Source organism: Pongo abelii, chromosome 4 (genome assembly GCF_028885655.2).
Source record: "Pongo abelii isolate AG06213 chromosome 4, NHGRI_mPonAbe1-v2.0_pri, whole genome shotgun sequence".
Classification (NCBI taxonomy): Eukaryota; Metazoa; Chordata; class Mammalia; order Primates; family Hominidae; genus Pongo; species Pongo abelii.
The window spans coordinates 150,811,243-150,831,241 of NC_071989.2; the positions used below are offsets into that span (position 1 = coordinate 150,811,243).

Consider the following 19,999-nt stretch of genomic DNA (forward strand, 5'->3'; position numbering starts at 1 on the left):
ACAGCCACCACACCCAGAGCAGCACTGACCAATAGGACCAAAATTAGCTTCTGAGGCATAATGGGAAAACTTGGTCCAAGATCCTGTGGGCGATGGGTAAATTACAAAGGGACCCCGGGTTAAAGATATCAGCTCACCAGTTTCCACTTAAATCCCTACCACCTTCCACTTACTGGGGCCATTTGTTGCTGGAGTGGGCATAAGGAGACATTTCCTTTAGTGCCAAGTTTAAGCAGCTAACTCCTGTCAAGCATCTAAGAGTTAGTTCGGAAATGAGAGTGTACAATGGTACCAGCACCATAAAAATAACTGGATGGTTGTATTAATCTGTTCTTGGATTGCTATAAAGAACTACCTGAGGTTTTATAAAGAAAAGAAGTTTAATTGCCTTATGGTTCCACAGGCTCTATAGGAAGCATGGCTAGGGAAGCCTCAGGAAACTTACAGTCATGGTGGAAGGCAAAGGGGAAGCAGGCATGTCTGTCCTACATGGCTGGTGCAGGAGGAAGAGAAGGGAGAGGTGCTACGCATTTTTAAACAACCAAATCTCGTGAGAACTCACTATCACAAGAACAAGGGAAAAATCCGCCCCCGTGATCCAGTCACCTCCCACCAGGCCCCTCCTCCAACACTGGGGATTACAATTTGACCTGAGATTTGGGTGGAGACACAAATCCAAACCATATCAATAATGGAGACTCAGCTGCTGTTTCACAACTACTTGTTTACTAGTGTGTGTGTTGGGAGTGAGGGTTCTAGTCGTTCCGGATATTATTTCTCAGGCTCATTTTTCTAAAGTTGACTTCTACTCTACCCGCCTTATCACATTCCATTCACTGATGACCTTGCTTAGTGATCAGTAAAAAACGAGACCAGCAACATCACAGCTTTCTCTCTCTCAGTTCTTCACTGAGACCCCAGAACCAACTCCTCCTGCAAACTCTGGGAACTTCATCCACAATGTTTCCTTCTCTCTCCCTCCTGTTTCATCAGTCTGTGTTTTTCTGACTTCTTCCTCTAAACCTATACTAAAATGACCCATTCTAAAAATAATCACCTTCCCACAACTTTCCACTCTCCTTGTAACTATCCATACCCTTCCTCTCTACCAAATGTCTTTTTTCGTTGTTGTAAGTGAAAGCATGTTTATTAGCAAAGCAAAGAAATAAAGAACGGCTACTCCATATGCAGAGCAGCAACTTGGGCTGCTGGACTAATGATGCTTATAATTATTTCTTGATTTTTATGCTAAAAAAGGGTGGATTATTCATGAGTTTTCTGGGAAAGTGGTTGGGCAGTTCCTGGAACTGAGGGTTCTTCCCCTTTTAAAACCATATAGGGTAACTTCCTGACATTGCCATGGCATTTGTAAACTGTCATGGCTCTAGTGGGAGTGTCTCTTAGCATGCTAATGCATTATAATTAGCATAATGAGCAGTGAGGACGACTGGAGGTCACTGTTTTCACCTCCTTGGTTTTGGTGCTCTCCACCAAATATCTTGAAAGACGTTTGCCTGCTATCTCCCCTGCTCAACTCCAGTTACAGTCTGGTTTCTGCTTCCACAATGGCACTGAAATTACCCTGCCAGGCTTATAGCAAGCAACTCTGAACTCTCCAGATGTTTTGAGAGTTTCATCCCTATCAGTGAAAACAAATTGAGTATGTGCCTTAACATATGAATATTTATTTATAAATTATATACATATGCTAATGTATAGATATTGTGTCTACTATGAAATATAAACCAAAATAAATACTTTAAGAGATGATTTAAATATAGAAGTTTGAATATTTTCCCTAGTGGATTGTCTTCTGCCTGCCTCTTTGGTCTACTTACCGATTTCAATATATTTTTTTTTTTGTCAGTTTTATTGAGACATAAGTTAATGTGGTAAAATCAATTTTAAGTATACAGTTCAACGAGTTTAGACAAATGTATAAAATCTTATAACCACTACCCCAATCATAATATAGAACATTCCAACACCTCCAAAAGATCCCTCATTTTTATTTTCAGTGAATTCCTTACCTCTTCCCTGACCCCTAGCAACCAGCAACTTGCTTTTTAATCACTATAATTTGCATTTTCTAGAATTTCATATCAATTAAATCACACAGTAAGTAGTTTTTTTGTATCTGGCGTCTTTCACTTACCATGATGCTTTTGAGATTCATTCATGCTGCTGCATGTGTGGGTAGTTTTTTCATTTTTATGGCTCAGTAATTATCTGTTGTATGAAGATGCTATAATATGTTTACTCATTTACCTGTTGAAGGACAGGAATTTATGACTAAAGCTGCTATGAGCATTGACATATAAGTATTTGTGTAGATATGCGTTTTTATTTCTCTTAGGTAAATACCTCGGAGTGGGATTTCTAAGTCATATGGTAAGTATATGTTTAACTTTATCAGAAACTGCCAAACTGTTTTGTAAAGTGCCTGAAAAATTGCATCCTCATCAGCAATCTATGAAAGTTCCATTTGCTCCCACATCCTCACCAACACTTAATATTGTCAGTCTTTTACATTTTAGCCATTGAGGGGGATATGTAGTGCTATATACAAAGCTGATTACTGCAGCCTTATAAGAATTTTTGAAATAATCCTTTAATTTTTTTAAAAATCAAAATTGTTTAGACCTCCCTCCTTTTTTTTTTTTTTTTTTTTTTGAGACAGAGTCTCACTCTGTCACCCGGGCTGGAGTACAGTGGTATGATCTTGGCTTACTGCACCTTTACCTCCCAGGTTCAAGTGATTCTCTTGCCTCAGCCTCCCGAGTAGCTAGGATTACAGGCACATACCACCACACTAGGCTAATTTTTGTGTTTTTAGTAGAGATGGGGTTTCGCCAGGTTGGCCAGGCTGGTCTTGAACCCCTGACCTCAAGTGATCCACCTGCCTCAGCCTCCCAAAGTGCTGGGATTACAGGCATAAGCTGCTGCACCCAGCCCCCTACTTTTTAATATAAATATCTAAATCTGCCATCTTGCTACTTGTTTTCTATTTGTCCCATCTGTGTTTTGTTGTTCCTTTTTTCTTTTTCTGCATTCTTTTAGATTAAGTGCTTTAATATTATTTCTTAGCAACTTTATTGAGGAATAATTTACATACCATAAAATTCTTCCATCTTAAATATACAATTTGGCCAGGTGCAGTGGCTCACACTTGTAATCCCAGCACTTTGGGAAGCTGAAGTGGGAGGACTGCTTGAGGCCAGGAGTTCAAGGCCAGCCTGGGCAACACAGTGAGACCCCTGTCTCTGCAAAAAAAAAAAAAAAAAATTAATTAGCCAGGCATGGTGATGTGTGCCTGTGGTCCTAGCTACTTGGGAGGCTGAGGTGTGAGGATCACCTGAGCCAGGAGGTTGAGGCTGCAGTGAACCAAGGTTGCACCACTGCACTGCAGCCTGGGAAACAGAGCGAGACCCTGTCTCTAAAATATATATATATACACACACACATTTTTTTTCTGAAAAAATACTTTTTCACCCCTTGTTTAGCATATAATCAATAAATATAATTATCCTTAGTCCAGCAGCCCAAGTTGCTGCTCTGCATATGAAGTAGCCATTTTTTATTCCTTTACTTTCCTAATAAACTGGCTTTCACTTAAAAATTAAAAAAAAAAAAACATTTGGTGGAGAAGAAGGGTATGGATAGCTACAGGGAGAGTGGAAAGTTGAGGGAAGGTGATTATTTTTAGGATGGGTCATTTTAGTATAGGTTTAGAGGAAGGAGTCAGAAAACACAGACTGATGAAACAGGAGGGAGAGAGAAGGAAATATTGTGGATGAAGTTCCCAGAGTTTGCAGGAGGAGTTGGTTCTGGGGTCTCAGTGAAGATTAAAAAAGTAATGGCAAAAACCACGATTACTTTTGCACCAACCAAATATTTAAGTCATTATATATTTATAATGTATATATACAGATGTCCTGTTCATTATATATTTATAATGATTTATATATAAATCATTAAATTATACATTTCATGATTTTTAGTAAATTTACAAAATTGTGCGACAATCACAACAATCCAGTTTTAGAATATTTCTGTCACCCCAAAAAGATCCCTCGTACCCATTTGTAGTCAATATGATTATATTTTATCTCCTTTATTGGTTTAATTAGCTATACCTGATTTTATTTTTTTTTAGAGGTTCTTTTGGGATTTACAGTGTACATCCTGAACTTAGTGCAGTCTGTCTTCAAGTAATATGTCATTTAACGTTTGTCATAAGAACCTTGCAACAGTATGTTTCCACCCCTTCTCCTTCCTAGCCTTTGTGCTCTTCTTGTCACTCATTTTATTTTTTTTTCTGCATGTGCTATAAATCCCTCAAAACATTGTTGCTATTTTCCCTTTGAACAGCCAAATCTCAAGGTTTGTTTTTGTTTTGTTTTGTTTTTGTTTTTGAGACGGAGTCTCGCTATGTCACCGGGCTGGAGTGCAGTGGCACAATCTCGGCTCACTGCAACCTACACCTCCTAGGCTCAAACTATTCTCCTTTCTCAGCCTTCTGAATAGCTGGGACTGCAGGCACATGCCACCACACCTGGCTAATTTTTGTATTTTTAGTAGAGATGGGGTTTCACCATGTTGGCCAGGATGGTCTTGATCTCTTGACCTCATGATCCACCCACCTTGGCCTCCCAAAGTGCTGGGATTACAGGCGTGAGCCATCACCCAAGATTTTTAAAAGGGAGAAGAAAAGATATTTTATATTTGCCGACCTATTTTTTATTTCTAGCACTCTTCATTCCTTTGTGTGGATCCAGATTTCCATTTGGTGTCGGTAGCCTTCTGCCTGAAAGACTTCCTTTAACATTTCTAATAGTGGTGGTCTGTTGGTGATGAATTCTTCCTATGTTTAAAATGTCTTTATTTCACTTCTGGTTTTGAAAAATACTTTTGCTGGGTCTAGGTTAACTTTTTTTTTTTTTCTTTTCAGTACTTTAAAGATACCACTGTCTTCTGAGTTGTATTGGTTATGACAAGGAGTCTACTGTCAATCTTTATTTCTCTTTGTTTTTTTCTCTACTTTAAAAATTTTCTCTTTATCACTAGTTATAAGCAATGTGGTTATCATATGCCTTGGTGTAGTCTTATGTTTCTTCTGTTTGAGATTTGTTAAGCTTATTGCACCTGTGGGTTTCTAGTTCTCCTTAAATTTGGGAGAATTTTGGCTATTACTTCTTCAGATATATTTCATGCCACTTATTCCTGTCCTGTTTCTCATGCTCCAATTATATTAGCCTGCTTGATGTTGTCCCACAGCTCACAGATGTGCTGTTCATTTTTTTTAGTTTTTTTTTTCTGTGTTTTTACTGACAGATGGTTTCAATTCATTAACCTTTTTTTCTGCAGTATCTAATGTCTTAATCTCATCCAGTTTATTTTACATCTCAGACGTTCTATTTTTCATCTCTGGAAGTTTGATTCATAACCTTTTTTTTTTGCCTTCCATGTCTCTCCTTAACATGCTTATGCTTTCCTTTAATTTTCTTGAACATACATAATTAGAACGCTGTTTTAATGTTTTCATATACTAATTGTGTCATCTGTGGCATCTCGGGGTCTATTCCTCAATAGCGGGTATGTTTTCCTACTTTTTGCATGCCTGTCAACTTTTGATTGGATGCTAAATATTGTGAAGTCTACATTGTGGAGTGCTGGGGTGTTTTGCATTTCCATAAACATTGTTGGACTTTGTTCTGGGGTGCAGCAGAATACAGCTGTGCTGCTTGGAATTAATCTGATCTTTGAGTCTAGCTTTTCAGCTTTGTGAGAGTGAGTCTAGAACAGAACTTAGTCCAAGTCTGGAGCTGACAAACTATGGCCCACAGACAAGCTGCCAGTATTGGTAAATAAAATTTTATTGGAACACGGCCGCACCCATTTGTTTGCATATTGTCTAGGGCTGCTTTTATACTTCAGCAGCAGAATTGGGTTGCTATAGCAGCAGTGGCTGTTATGAACCACGAGCCTAAAAAAATTTGTATCTGGTCCTTTAAGAAAAAGTTTGCCTGGCCGAACTTGGTGGTCCATGCCTGTAATCCCAGCACTTTGGGAGGCCAAGGCAGGTGGATCACTTGGGGTCAGGAGTTTGAGACCAGCCTGACCAACATGCAAAAAACCCTGTCTCTACTGAAAACACAAAAATTAGCTGGGTGTGGTGGTGCATACCTGTAAACCCAGCTGCTCTGGAGGCTGAGGCAGGAGAATCGCATGAACCTGGGAGGTAGAGGTTGCAGTGAGCCAAGATCCTGCCACCACACTCCAACCTGGGGGACAGAGCGAGACTCCATCTCAAAAAAAAAAAAAAAAAAAAAAAAAAAGAAAAAGGGTTACCAATTTCTCATCTAAGGTAACTTGGGCTCAATATTGAAGAAGTGTTCTCCTGAGGACTCTACTTGATGCTCCATGTATTAGAAGGTCTTTCCCCTTTGATTGGTTGGAATGAACTACTCTTGGCCATGTCTTAGCTCTGGAGATTATTCCACCTACTTTATTCCTCCCTTCACTATGGCCTGGAAACTCTATCCAGACAGTGAGCTGGGGTGCTCTCAGGGCTCACCTAATTTGTTTTCTTTTCTCAGGGGATCATTGTCTTGTGCTTTGTCTAAAAACTTGTCCAATGTCTAAAAACTGTTGTTTCATAAATTGCATGTGCTTTTCTAGTTATTTAAGGTAGGAGAATAAATCACCCTCTGTTATTCCATTATGGCTGAAAGCTAACATTCCTCACCTTTTTTTTTTTTTTTTAAACTTTTTGTCCTCTTCTGATTACAAAAGTGGTATGTGTTCCTAACCTACTGGCTTCTCTGCCACAATGGATCTGATTGGCCGCCCCAGCTTTTTGCAGTTACTCTACTTTTTTTTTGAGACAGAGTCTGGCTCTGTCACCCAAGGCTGGAGTGCGATGGCACAATCTTAGCTCAATGCAACCTTCGCCTCCCGGGTTCAAGCGATTCTCCTGCCTCAGCCTTCCAAGTAGCTGCTACAGGTGCACGCCACCATGCACCACTAATTTTTGTGTTTTTTAGTAGAGACAGGGTTTCACCACGTTGGCCAGTCTGGTCTCGAAATCCTGACCTCAGGTGATCTCCCCGCCTTGGCCTCCCAAAGTGCTCGGGTTACCGGTGTGAGCCACTGTGCCCGGCTACTTTTATGATATCTCTTCCATCTGCAATCTCTTTATTTTATCTGTTCTTTGTTGGTTTCGTCCTTTTTGTCTGCCTTAAATATTAGGATATCAGGTAGTAATAATCCCAGTTTCTCACCATTCCTCCATTCTCCTGTAGCTTCAACCTCCATATGGATGGGGATCCTTAGGGATTTAAAGTATACTTTTCAGTTGTTCAGTCCTAAATTGAAATCTCGGTTGTACTATTTGTTATGACATGGGCAGACTCAGGTTTTCTGGAGTTAAGAATAATCTAACATTTTTGTGCTCTTAATACATACCTGGGCTGGGCACAGTGGCTCACACCTGTAATCCCAGCAATTTGGGGGGCCGAGGCGGGGGATTACCTGAGGTCAGGAGTTCGAGACCAGCCTGGCCAACATGGTGAAACCCCATCTCTACTAAAAATATAAAAAATCAGTGGGGTGTGGTGGCAGATGCCTGTAATCCAAGCTACTCAGGAGGCTGAGGCAGGAGAAGCACTTGAACCCGGGAGGCAGAGGTTGCAGTGAGTCAAGATGGTGCCATTGCACTCCAGCATGGACAACAAGAGTGAAATTCTGTCTCAAAAAACAAAAAACAAACAAAAAGCCATACCTGATGATGGGCTCTGTACATCACACATATCTCTAATCCTCCACAGCAACTCTGTGAGGGAGGTACTTTTGTTATTCCTAGTTTATAATGGAGAAAACTGAGATTCAAATAAGTTAGGTTACTTGGCTCAGGTGGACAAGCTAGAATTTGGACCCAGGATTTTCTGATGAGACAGGGCTGACCAGCTATCCTTTCTCCCTAAGATCTTCTCAATCTGATCTTCTGTCTTGGCACTGAAAGTCCTGCTTGCTGGGAAACCCCTCAGTCCTGGAAAAACTGGGGTAGTTCACCAGCACAGTAAATTGCCCTGTTCTGCCTGGATCGCTTCCCTATACCCACCTCATACTTAGTATAATTTAAACTCTAAATGCATGTTGAGCAGTTTGTATGGTGCCTGACACACAGTAAACGCTTAAAAGTGCAAGCTGTTATTACTGTTCCTGTTTCTAACCCTTCTGAATATAAGTGGTGAACATTTGTTAGTCTTTCTGATGACCAAACATCTGAACATTATTTCTCTGTGTTGGGAATCTTGCACCTTATGGGGCTGAACGCACTTCCCACTCCAGAGTAATCCTTCCCACGCTGGCAGCGAGAACGCAGGCATGTGGCTCAGGCCCCACCTGTCAGAAGCCCGTGCTCTGATCCCGATTAGAAGCGGGGCCCACACAGATCTCTCCTGGTGAGGATGACAGTGGCAGGATTCTGGAAGCAGAGCCCAAGCCAGGGCTGTGAGCTAGAGTCAGTTTCCAGCGGTATCAACAAGGGGCTCCTCACTGGCTGAGGTCCGGAATGAATTCAATGTTTACTCCTGGCTGTAAAGGGGCCAACTTTGGTTCTCTGGCTGTTCTGGAAATTACGAGAATTGCCAGATATCCTCTAGTAATTTCCTCTTGTGCTTGAATTAGCCTGAGTTGCTTTCATTTCTCTACAACCGAGTGCACTGATTGATACATATACCATCTGGATATTGTGGGCACTTCAAACTTAATGCATCCCAAATAGAACTCATTGCCTTTCCTCAGAGACTGCCATCTCTCATATTCTTCATCACAAGCACAGCTCCTCAGCATTTGCTGGATTTATGAAATTAAAAGCTATAGTCACCTTCAACTCCTCCTTCCTAAACCTTCAGCTCTCAGCATTTACCAAGAAAGGGTCGACCCCTTCTGGGTTTCCCTCTCTATCTTCTCTGCTGTTGCCTTCACCCAGGCCCTCTTGCCTTGAACATGGCACAGCTTCGGATCTGGTCATCTTTTTGCCATTCTCCTGCAGAGATGAAGACCAGGAAACAGAGAAGGTCCGGCGTCACTTGTGAGGGCCAAAGATGAAGACAAAATAGAAAAGAAAAGGAGGTGGATGAGGGTGGATTCAAACTGGAGAAATTAATGCTTGGGATGGAAGAGAAGAAAAACCTTTTTAAAGGGGAAAGAGTGAAAAATACAGCTGATCGGCTGGGCATGGTTTCTCACGCCTGTAATCCCAGCACTTTGGGAGGCCGAGGTGGGTGGATCACCTGAGGTCATGAGTTCCAGACCAGCCTGGCCAACATGGTGAAACACCATGTCTACTAAAAATACAAAAAAATTAGCCAGGGGTGGTGACGGGTGCCTGTAATCCCGGCTACTCAGGAGGCTGAGGCAGGAGAATCGCTTGATCATGGGAGGCAGAGCTTGCAGTGAGCCAAGATTGCGCCACTGCACTCCAGCCTGGGTGACAGAACAAGACTCCATCTCAAAAAAAAAAAAAAAAAAATACAGCTGATCCTCTTTATTCACAGAGGCCATATTTGCACATTCACTTACTTGCTAACATTTACTTGTAACTCCAAAAATCAGTATTTTTAGCGCTTTTGTGTTCATTTGTGGACATCATGGGAGCAGAACAAAATTTGAGTCACTCAGTTCACATGGTCCCAGCTGAGTTGCAACAACAAGACACTCTGCCTTCACTTTTCAGCCCTCATACTGTGGTCAAGTGTCCTCTTAGTATTCTGTGTGTGCTGTGTTTTTCACGTTTTTGTGCTTTTTGTTAGCGATTTTGTTGTTCATTTTTTATTTTTATTTTCAAAATTTTTTGAGACAGGATCTTGCTTTTTTGTCCAGGCTGATGTGAAATGCAGTGGTGTGATCGTAGCTCACTGTAACCTTGAATTCCTGGCCTCAACAATCCTCCTGCCTCAGCCTCCCACAGTGCTGGGACTACAGGTGCACACCACCACTCCTGGCGTTGATTTTGCTGTTTAAATGGCCACCAGGCATTGTGCTGTCTAGTGTTCCCAAGCTCCAGAAGGCTGTGATGTGCCTTGCAAAGAAAATACGTGTGTTAGATAAGCTTTGTTCAGGCTTGAGTTTTAGTGCTGCTGGCTGAGTTCAGTGTTAATGAATCAAAAACATGTATTGAGTGAGTTGTCTTTAAACAGAAACATACATAAAGCACATCGATGTATTGATCAGTTGACAAAAAATGGTGATCAGTTTGGCTAGAGGCTTTAAGAAACCTCCTTCTGTATTTCCCTTGGGAGCAATGGTTTAATATTTGCCAGTGCAGTGTTTGCAGTCACTTTATGGAACATAACTACTGCGAGTTATAAGAATTGACTGTGTACTCGTGCTCGTATTCAGCCCTTTGATCCTTAATATGCTTGATTTGGAAAAGGGGAAGTGGTTCATTGCACCCTCAAGTTAACACTTCTGAGAAATGTATCAGTCAGAAGTCAAGCAGAGAAGCAACACCAGTAGGAGATAAATGTTTTAATAAATGTATGACGAGGAATTGGCTTACATAATTGTGGGGCTTGGCTAAGTAAGCCTGAAACCCACAGGGCATACTATCAGGAAGGAAGAATCACATGAGCATTGCTGAAGCTTGTTCACAGGCAGCCAAATAGGGAAAATCCAGTGAAAGAAAAGCAACTGTGGATCCATCTGCTGTTGGAATCTCTTTTACCAGGAAAAGCTCAGTCCCTTTTAATGGCTCACCTGATTGAGTTGGGCCCATCAAATATCATCTCCCTAGATTAGAGTCAACTGATTAGGGCCTTGAATCACATGTATAAAATCCCTTCACAGCAGCACCTAGGTTAGGGTTTGATTGAATAACTAGGAGAAGGTGTGTGTCACAAAAAGGTTGATGCCCATGTATTTAGCCACATAGACACATCTAAAGATCACTGCAATGATGTATCAAATGTAGATTTTAGGCTGGATATGGTGGCTCACAACTGTAATCCCAGCACTTTGGGAGGCCAAGGTGTGAGGATTGCTTGAGCCTAGGAGTTCAGGACAATCCTAAGCAACATAGTGAAACCCTGTCTCTCTAAAAAATACAAAAATTAGTCAAGTGTGGTGGCATGTGCCTGTAGTCCCAGCTACTTGGAAGGCTGAGGTGGGAGGATGATCGAGCCTGGGAGGTTGAGGCTGCAGTGAGCTGTGATCATGCCACTGCACTGTAGCCTGGGCAACAGAGCAAGACCCTGTCTCAAAAAACAATGTAGGTTTTAATGCAAGTTATTTTGTTTCTATAAGTTGGAATGATGAGTTCTGCACAAGTAAAGTCACATGATTTCACTTGGCTGTCTTATCAACTGAGGTTTCCTTACTTCTCCCTTCTTTCCTAGGACCAGGCACCATTCCGAGTTTCTTCTATAAACCAGGTACCCTGACCATCCTCATTTTACAAGTAGAGACACTGGAGCATTGGGAAGTTAACTATCTCTACTAAGTGATGAAGCCAGGATTTGAATCCAGGTAGTCTAGAGCCAGAGCCTGTGTTCTTAACCTTCATGCTATGCTGAGTCTCAATATGACATGAAGCAAGTCATTTCTATCAAGACCCCTTCATGTTTTAGGTAGGCAGGTCTGTATAGAAGCACATGAGAACTCGTGCCATTCTTGGTTATCTGATAGCACAGGGGGGCATATACTCTTGTTAAAGACATTAGTCTGTCTTTCAATGCTGGAATCTTGGGCTCTACTTCCAGAACCCCAGTCCGTCTGACCCTTTTCTTAGACCATGTACCACCTAAAGTCCCCTGAATCATTTAAACCTTGAAGTCATACAGATTCCCCGCTTGCCCCACACTCATGCCTTCTTCCACAAAGTCACACAGATTTGTGTTCTGAGGCTTTAATTAACTCTCCTGGCCAGGTTAGACCTTCCCAAAGAACTTTATTATTTGGTTCTGCTCCATCCCCCATTAATTTATTCATGCATTCATGTATTCACGTATGCAAGCAACCCAATGTTTGAGCATTTACTATGTGTCAGGTACATGCTAGGTACTGGGGATATAGTCATTAATAGGATAGACAGCTCTCAGCACCTTGAAAGTGGTTGTAGTCCCGTGTCCCAGAGAAAAAGTCTGGGGAGTAGGATCACCTGCTGATATGGTTTGGATTTATGTCGCTGCCCAAATCTCGTCGAATTGTAATTACCAGTGTTGGAGGAGGGGTTTGATGGGAGGTGGTTGGATCATGGGGGTAGATTTCCCCCTTGCTGTTCTCATGATAGTAAGTTCTTATGAGATCTGGTTATTTAAAAGTGTGTAGCACCTCCCGCTTCGCCTTCTTCCTCCTTCTCCAACCATGTAAGATGCGCCTGCTTCCCCTCCACTTTCTGCCATGATTGTAAGTTTCCAGAGGCCTCCCTAGCCATGCTTCTCATACAGCCTGTGGAACTGTGAGTCAGTTGAACCTCTTTTCTTTATAAATTACCCAGTCTCAGATACTTCTTTACAGCAATGCAAGAATGGACTAATACACCTGTTACAGGAAAGCAGGCCCACAATGCCTTGCATGCTGCCTTTCTTCCAGATTCAGCAGATATTTGCAAAAGTGTGTGTTTTCCCCTATACAGGTGAATGTGTTAAAATAATTTTACATCAGTAAAAGCCTCTCTTCATCAGCCTCCTTGTTTTTTTCCTCCCCTCCCCTTTCCACTGTCACAGGGATCCTTGGGGGATCTCTTTGCCAGCCAGAAACCTCTGTGGCCAGTGGTGCCATCTGCCTGAATATTACTTGCACCCACTGGGTTCATTCTGTCTACTTGGCCTGGCAGGCTGCGCTCAGCTCACGCTAATGGGCTGGATCCACACCTGCCAAGGGTGAGCCAGGCGCAGAGCAGTGAGGGGTGTGTGGCTGAGCAAGTGCGGGGTCTGGCCACTGTGCACAGCCAGGCACACTGGCTGCTATGGCAAGGCAGGCACCTACAGGCACCAACATAGGTGTTGGCTCTGTGCAAGGCTGTGGCTGGACCAGATGTACTGCATGCAGCTTCTGCTATGGACACCTGCGTCTTGATGAGGGGAACATGGTGGCACTCAGAAGCTTGTAAACATCAGGAACCACAGAACCCCAAAGAGGGTGTCACAGTCCTGGCTCGGGAAACTCTAAGTCTGGGCTCCCCTAAGGGCTGCAGCTCTTTTTTCCTCGTCATCTACAATGTGGTGAGCAGGGGGCGTGTTCCAGTCCTATTTGTGTTACAACTGTTTTAGTCCTGTCATTTGGCAGGTCCCCAGTTCTTGTCCCATGTCCAGGAAGAGTGAGGTACACGTACAACTGGAGGGTGAGCATGGCAGAGAGGAGCTTCACTGAGCAGCAGAACAGTTTTCAGGAGACCTGAAATGGGAAGCTCTCATCCGCAGGCAGGTCATCTTGACAAGTGTACAGCTCTCAGTGGAGGGGAGACCTGCAGTGGGTAGCTCCTCTCTGCAGGTTGAGGGGCATCCTGACAAGTTCATTCAGCTCTCTGCTGAGAGGAGACCCACAGTGGGTAGCTCCTCTCTGCAGACAGGTCCTCCTGACTTCTATCAAAGTCTGGTTGAGTTTGGGGTTTTTATGGGCTTCAGAAGGGAGGAAGTGCATGCTGATTGGTCCTTGGGCAGCCATGAGCAGGCCTGGAAAAATCACCGTAAGTTCTCACTCAAGTCTGCAGAAATGGCAGCCCAGCCTCCAGGCCATCCCTGGCCTGAAGGTGGGGTTTCACTGGGGACCCATCTTTTTTTGGCTGGGAACCTGTCTGCCTCCTGCTGCCATCCATGGTGGCCAGGCTGTTCATGCTGAGGGGTGCCTGCAGGCCCTCACACTCTGCTCAGCCTCTCTCCTGTGCTTATCGGCACCCAAAGTCCAGAGGGGGCTGAGGAAACAGGAGGCTTGTGTGTCAGCACTACCCCAAGTGTGCTGGGTTGTGACAGTGCCTGGGTGTGGCCTCAGCTTCACTCTGAAATTGGTGCAGGTGCTGAGAGTGAGGAGAGGCCAGGCAGCGGGAGTGGGCACTTCTGAGCCTGCCAGGGAAAGGAGCCTTCTCAGGCCCCCAAAAGTGCAGAGATGCCTAGGTCCACAGCTGTGGCTGGGTGGCTGCAGCTGCACCTGGGAGGGTGGGGCTCCCACCCCTCCAACTTGGAAGGGTTGGAGCTCCTGCCTGTTTCTGGCTTCCACCAGCTCTGTGAAGTGCGCAGCCCTGGCTGCATCTCCCCCACTGCAGCCAGTGTCATGGCAGTGGCTGCTCCAGACAGGCCACTGCTGCTATCACCACTCTCTACTCCCATCAAACTTTATTCATTTAGTGTATACCTTTCCAGATCTTTCTTCCATGCATTTATAAACAAATATGAATATATTTTGTTCGAAAAGAATTTATAATGGTACACAATATTCCATAAATGCTAATTGGTGGATGGAATCATATTCACATGTGTTTCTCTCCAGTTTGCTTGCTTCCTTCCCTGATTTCTGTACCTTTTCCAAGTAGAGTGGCTAGGCAGATAAGGAGAGTAATGTCTCTGAATTCCTGTTTTTTCCCATCAGCCATGTTGACTAGATGTGGCCATAAGAGTTTGCTGTGTTAGTCAACTCAGGCTGCCATAGCAAAACATTATAAGTTGGGTGGCTAAAAGAATAGAACTTTATTTCTCATGGTTCTGAAGCCTGGGAAGTCCAGCATGGTCAGTTTCTGGTGAGGGCTCTCTTCCTGGCTTGCAGACAGCCACCTTCTTGCCATGTCCTCACATGGTGGAAAAAGAGAGTTCAATCTGTCTCTCTTTTTTTTAATAAAGATCCCAGTCCTATTCAATTAGGACCTCATCCTTATGGTTTCATTTAACTTCAGTTACCTCTTAAAGACCCTATCACCTAATAGTCATTTTGGGGGTTAGGACTTCAACATGTAGATTTTGGGGAGACACGACTCAGTCCATAGCATTGTCCATGGTGTCTGTACATGCCTCAGGGCAACCATATACATAGCTGGGCTGCTCCAGTGCACCTAGCTCAGGGCTCTGCCCCCAGTGGGCACTCTTTAGGTTTGTTGACACATGCGCTTCTTAGATTAGAACTGCTCCTTGCCCTGTGACTTGAGATAAGCTGAGGGCCTCCCAATGGCCTCCATCCCTAGCATTCCATTTGAATTCGTGGAAATTTCAGCTACCACTTTGTGAATGGTTCCAGGTGTGCAGGCTTGGGGAGACCAAGATAGCTGGAAAGCCAAGCTTAAATGTTAAATCAAGCTTGGGGTGGAGGGCAGTTACCATCACCTAAGGATCTAGGAATAGGGAATAGTACCATCATGGGATGACTCAGGCCTGTTAAAAATAGGGGAATAGGCCTATGTCTTGATGAATCAAGTGGCATGCCAAAGCCAGTTAATTAACCTCACACTTCAGCTCAAATCTTGGTTAGTTTTAAAGGCTCAGAAGGACAAAGAAGCATATAGAAAAGGATATGGAGTCCCCATGGAGTTACTGAGAAGAGAGAACTGTTCACTGGGAGATTTGAGGGCCAATTAAGGTGATTTCAAAGAAGAAAACTGTCAAGTGGCCACACAGGATTCTGTCGTGGGGATTCTGAGTCAATAGGATGCTGTGAGACATGTTTCTGTAGTGGTTTAGATGCCAGGATGAGAGTGTGAAGCAGGGCTTCAGGGTAGATGGAATTGGAGGATGTTTGTGGAAGAAGTATTGAGAGGGAAATGAGCTCCTGGCTTGATGTGGCATGAATACTTGCAAGACACGTCAAACATGAAGACTGCATATATTATCTAGAAATGAAATGTCATTCTGTCAAATGAAATGACAGAACCATATGGCAAGTGGGACGGCACAGGTAGATCTGCAAAAACCAGAAGGTTGGTTGAGAGTAGGCAGGGGACCAGGACTGTGAGGCTAGTAACCTGCTCTCATTGTGGGGTGACTTCCGTCAGCCATGAATGTGGACAATTGTTCAGCTTGAGAAGTTCATATTTGGTAGCTACACTGTGGAAAATCACTGTGCATCATCAGGCAGTGAGGAAAGAAGGTACCAGAATGGTTATAATCCTAGACCTTGTAATCAGACAACCTCCATGACTTTCTGAAGGCTAGTTATAATTTCTCCAAGCCTCAGTTTCCTTATCTGTAAAATTGGATAAAAATAGTACTGATATGGTTTGGCTGTGTCCCCACCCAAATCTCATCTTGGGCCAATACAAGTACCTACCTGTTAGGGCTGTCAAAAGGACTAAATGAGGCCAGGTGCAGTGACTCCCACCTATAATCCCAGCACTTTGGGAGGCTGAGACAGGAGGATGGCTTGAGCCCAGGAGTTCAAGACTAGCCTGGGCAACATAAAAGACCTTGTCTCTACAAAAAATAAAAAAATTCACCTGGCACAGTGGCATGTGCCTGTGGTCCCAGCTACTTGGGAGGCTCAGGTGGGAGAATCATCTGAGTTCAGGAGGTTGAGGCTGCAGTGAGCTATGATCACACCACTGTAGTGCAGCCTGGGTGACGGTGAGGCCCTGTCTTAAAAAAAAAGACTGAAGAAATGCCTGGAAAGGGCTTGGATCAAGGTAAATGCTTAATAAATGTTAGTTATAATTATCACAGTTAAGCAATATAATTTGTATCCTTATAAGGAAGAATATTCAGTTTCTCATGTCAGAAAGAATAGACAGTGAAGAAGGAAATAAACAGAACGCAGGTGCACCTAAATGGATTTTGGCCAAAATCTTGCAGAAGGGAGCCTAGGAGAGTTTTCAAGCTATGTTAGAAGTGTTTATCAAGTTCAGAAGGGAGATTGAGTAACATGGGTCTGGGAAGGTTGAAAGGGAGGAGAAAAAAGAAAGTGAATTTTATATCCCTGTTATCTTGACTGTCAGTAGCCTGTGTAAAGCACCCACTGTGTGCAGTGTGCCCCATTAGATACATAGGATTGCACAGATATAGATGAGCTGACCTCTCCTCACATGGAGTTGACCATACATGTTGTCATGATCAGTAAAACAAGTGTAGCAATGACATAAGAACTAAACACAGCAAATGGGCAGGATCACAAATCTAGCACAGGCCTGACTGTATCCAGCTGAAGGCACATCACCTCAGGGACTTCATACATCTCTCTGATAAGTTGCATACCCACTTCTTGTACTGTGCTTTTCTAGATGCTCTAGGAAATTCGCAGCCTTATCCCTGATTTTAGTGATGTTTTGGAAGGTAACTGGGGAGCCTATTCAGGAAGCTTTGATGATAGTCCAGGTAATAGGAGATAAGCCCAAATGAGGACAGTGGGATTGGAGAATAGAGAGCAAGTGCAGAAGCTGGTGATATTACATTGGTAAATATCAGTAGGACCCAGCAAGAATGAGGGATAAAGCGGCACGTGCTGCAGTTCTAGCCTGGGTGACCACAAAGTCCTATTCGCAGAGCTTGGGGGACACTGGAGGAACTTGGACCAGTGGTTCTCATGTTTTATAGTGTTTAGGAGTCAACTTTGGAGATTGTTAATGCAGATTCCTAGGATCCACCACAGGCCTACTGAATCTGAATCTCTAAAGTAGACCTGGAAATCTGCCTTTTTAGCAGGTACCCCAGAGGATTCTGATGCAGGGGGTCTGCAGATCACGCCTTGAAAAATGCTGGTCTAGAGAAAATAAACAGCTTTGGTCCTCCAGAAAGCAGAGTCGGAGGCAAGGACCCTGGTGCTAAAACTTCATCTGGGAGCTGAAATCGCAGGGCGAGGGTGTGTGGGGCACAGGGAGAGACGATGGGATACATGAATTTCTTTCCTTTTCTTTTTTTCTGCTGGCTACTGTTTCAAAATAAGGCATGAAGGATCATGCAGATCACTCAGCATGCAGGGCTCTTCCAGACAATTTACGAGAGAAGTCCGGCCTTAGCCTAGCGGGAGAAAGAAGGAAACAGGAATCTGGCTCTTTCGCACTCTGCCCTGGCTCCTGTTTCTCATTGGTAAAGCACTCCTTGGGGGCTCAGGGTTGTATCACCCATCCTCTCAGTGGCCTCTCAGGAAGCCGGACCTCAGACCATTAGGGGTAGAGGGGCAATCAGGACAGATGGGATCCTGGCCTAGAAAGAAAGGAAGAAGGAAGCTGTGGAGGGTGTCTGAGAAGGTACACAGACTTGTTTCCAAAGAGAGTGAAGAAGTGAGGCTGGGAAAGGTAGATTTTTTTTTCAGTTCTATAAGTAATTACAGTTTTGAAGTTGAATAAGAAAGATTTCTAGGGAACTTGTCTAAATAGAGTTATATTAACAATGGGAATAAGAAAGGAAGCCTAGAATTTGTACCCATTGTACATTTTCTTTAAATTTTTCTTTATTTGTATTCCTTTCCTCAGAACAACTTCCAGTAAAAGAAGGCACTGAGGATTAAGTGCTAAGTGGGAGCAGTTGCCGATTTTTGCAATGGGAGGCTGCATAGATTCAAGGTATCACTTGTTTATTTTATATCCTGAATTAACTTTCCACCTTCCCAGTCCAAAGTTCTAAGAAAAGATTTCACTTGGACTAGAGAGCAAATGATTTTGTGACTCTCATCCAAAATCCCACAGCTTTTTCTCTGAAGACCTATAAGTTCCTAAGACACTCTAAAAGGAATATAAAAATAATAATTGTAATTCTTAAGAAGTGCCAATTGCATACTGGAGTCCAGAGAGTAATAACTTTGCTTAATGTTTACATGAAGCTTTCCCTCTGTGTGTTACCAGAACTTGGCTAACATTGTATGCTGGCAAATGGCATTAATCTGTCACAGAAATAAGGGGAATTTAGTCACAGGAAGTTTAAATAACTGATCATGTCCTACAAGGTGTTGGCAAGAAATGGACAATTAGATTTACTTTCCACTACCATCCTGAACCATGTAAAAATATCTTGGGTGGCTGCGAGATCTGATTCTAGGAAGAAATATCCTTTGGCTCTCGTAAAGATGTTGATAACTCAGTTGTGAGAAATTGATTTGTGTGTGTGTGTGTGTGTGTGTTTGCTTGGGGACAGGGTGTAAAAAAAAATAGCTGTTTTTAATGCAGTCGAACTGTGTGTGAGGATAGGTTAGAGGATGTGTGACGATGGATAGGTAATTCAGGGTTTGCAGTAGAAGTTAAAGGATGGAGAAGTGAACAATGTGTAGATTCTTTTTTTTTGAGACGGAATCTCACTCCGTAGCCCAGGCTGGAGTGCAGTGGTGCAATCTTGGCTTACTGCAAGCTCCGCCTCCCGGGTTCACGCCATTCTGCCTCAGCTTCCTGAGTAGTTGGAACTACAGGCATCCGCCACCACACTAGGCTAATTTTTTGTATTTTTAGTAGAGACAGGGTTTCACCATGTTAGTCAGGATGTTCGTGATCTCCTGACCTTGTGATCTGCCCGCCTTGGCCTCCCAAAGTGCTGGGATTACAGGCGTGAGCCACTGCGCCCGGCCAACAATGTGTAGATTCTTAAGTGCCTGTAAGTAATGTGGAATCAAGAAGTAAAGAAAGGTTTTGAGCAAAAAAGGAAAGGGCAAAATAGAGAATAGAAATAAATGAGAAGGTAGTGTCAAGCAAAGAAACAGAAGGAAGGAGAGACAAACTGCTGTAGGAGGTGAAAGTAATCCACTCAGGGAATTACTGGAAGAGATATATGCCTTGTAAAAAGAAAAGCAGGCCGGGCGTGGTGGCTCACACCTTAATCCCAGCACTTTGGGAGGCCAAGGTGGGTGGATCACCTGAGGTCAGAAGTTCGAGATCAGCCTGGCCATAATAGTGAAAACCCGTCTCTACTAAAAGTACAAAAATTAGCCAGGCATGGTGGCACGCGCCTGTAATCCCAGTTACTCAGGAGGCTGAGGCATGATAATTGCTAGAACCCAGGAGGCAGAGGTTGCAGTGAGCTGAGATCTCAGCACTGAGCTCCAGCCTGGGTGACAGAGTGAGATGCTGTTAAAAAAAAAAAAAAAAAAAAAAGCAGGC

At 43.4% G+C, this 19,999-nt stretch overlaps 1 long non-coding RNA gene across 2 annotated transcripts in view; it reads left to right on the plus strand.

The window, feature by feature from the left end:
• The window catches only part of LOC134761435 (uncharacterized), a 383,675-nt gene that overhangs the window by 120,484 nt on the left and 243,192 nt on the right, over positions 1 to 19,999 (plus strand). For both annotated transcript variants that reach the window (XR_010140042.1, XR_010140041.1), the window contains exon 4: positions 18,389 to 18,478. This is a non-coding gene — a long non-coding RNA (uncharacterized LOC134761435). The remainder of the gene's footprint in view (positions 1 to 18,388; positions 18,479 to 19,999) is intronic.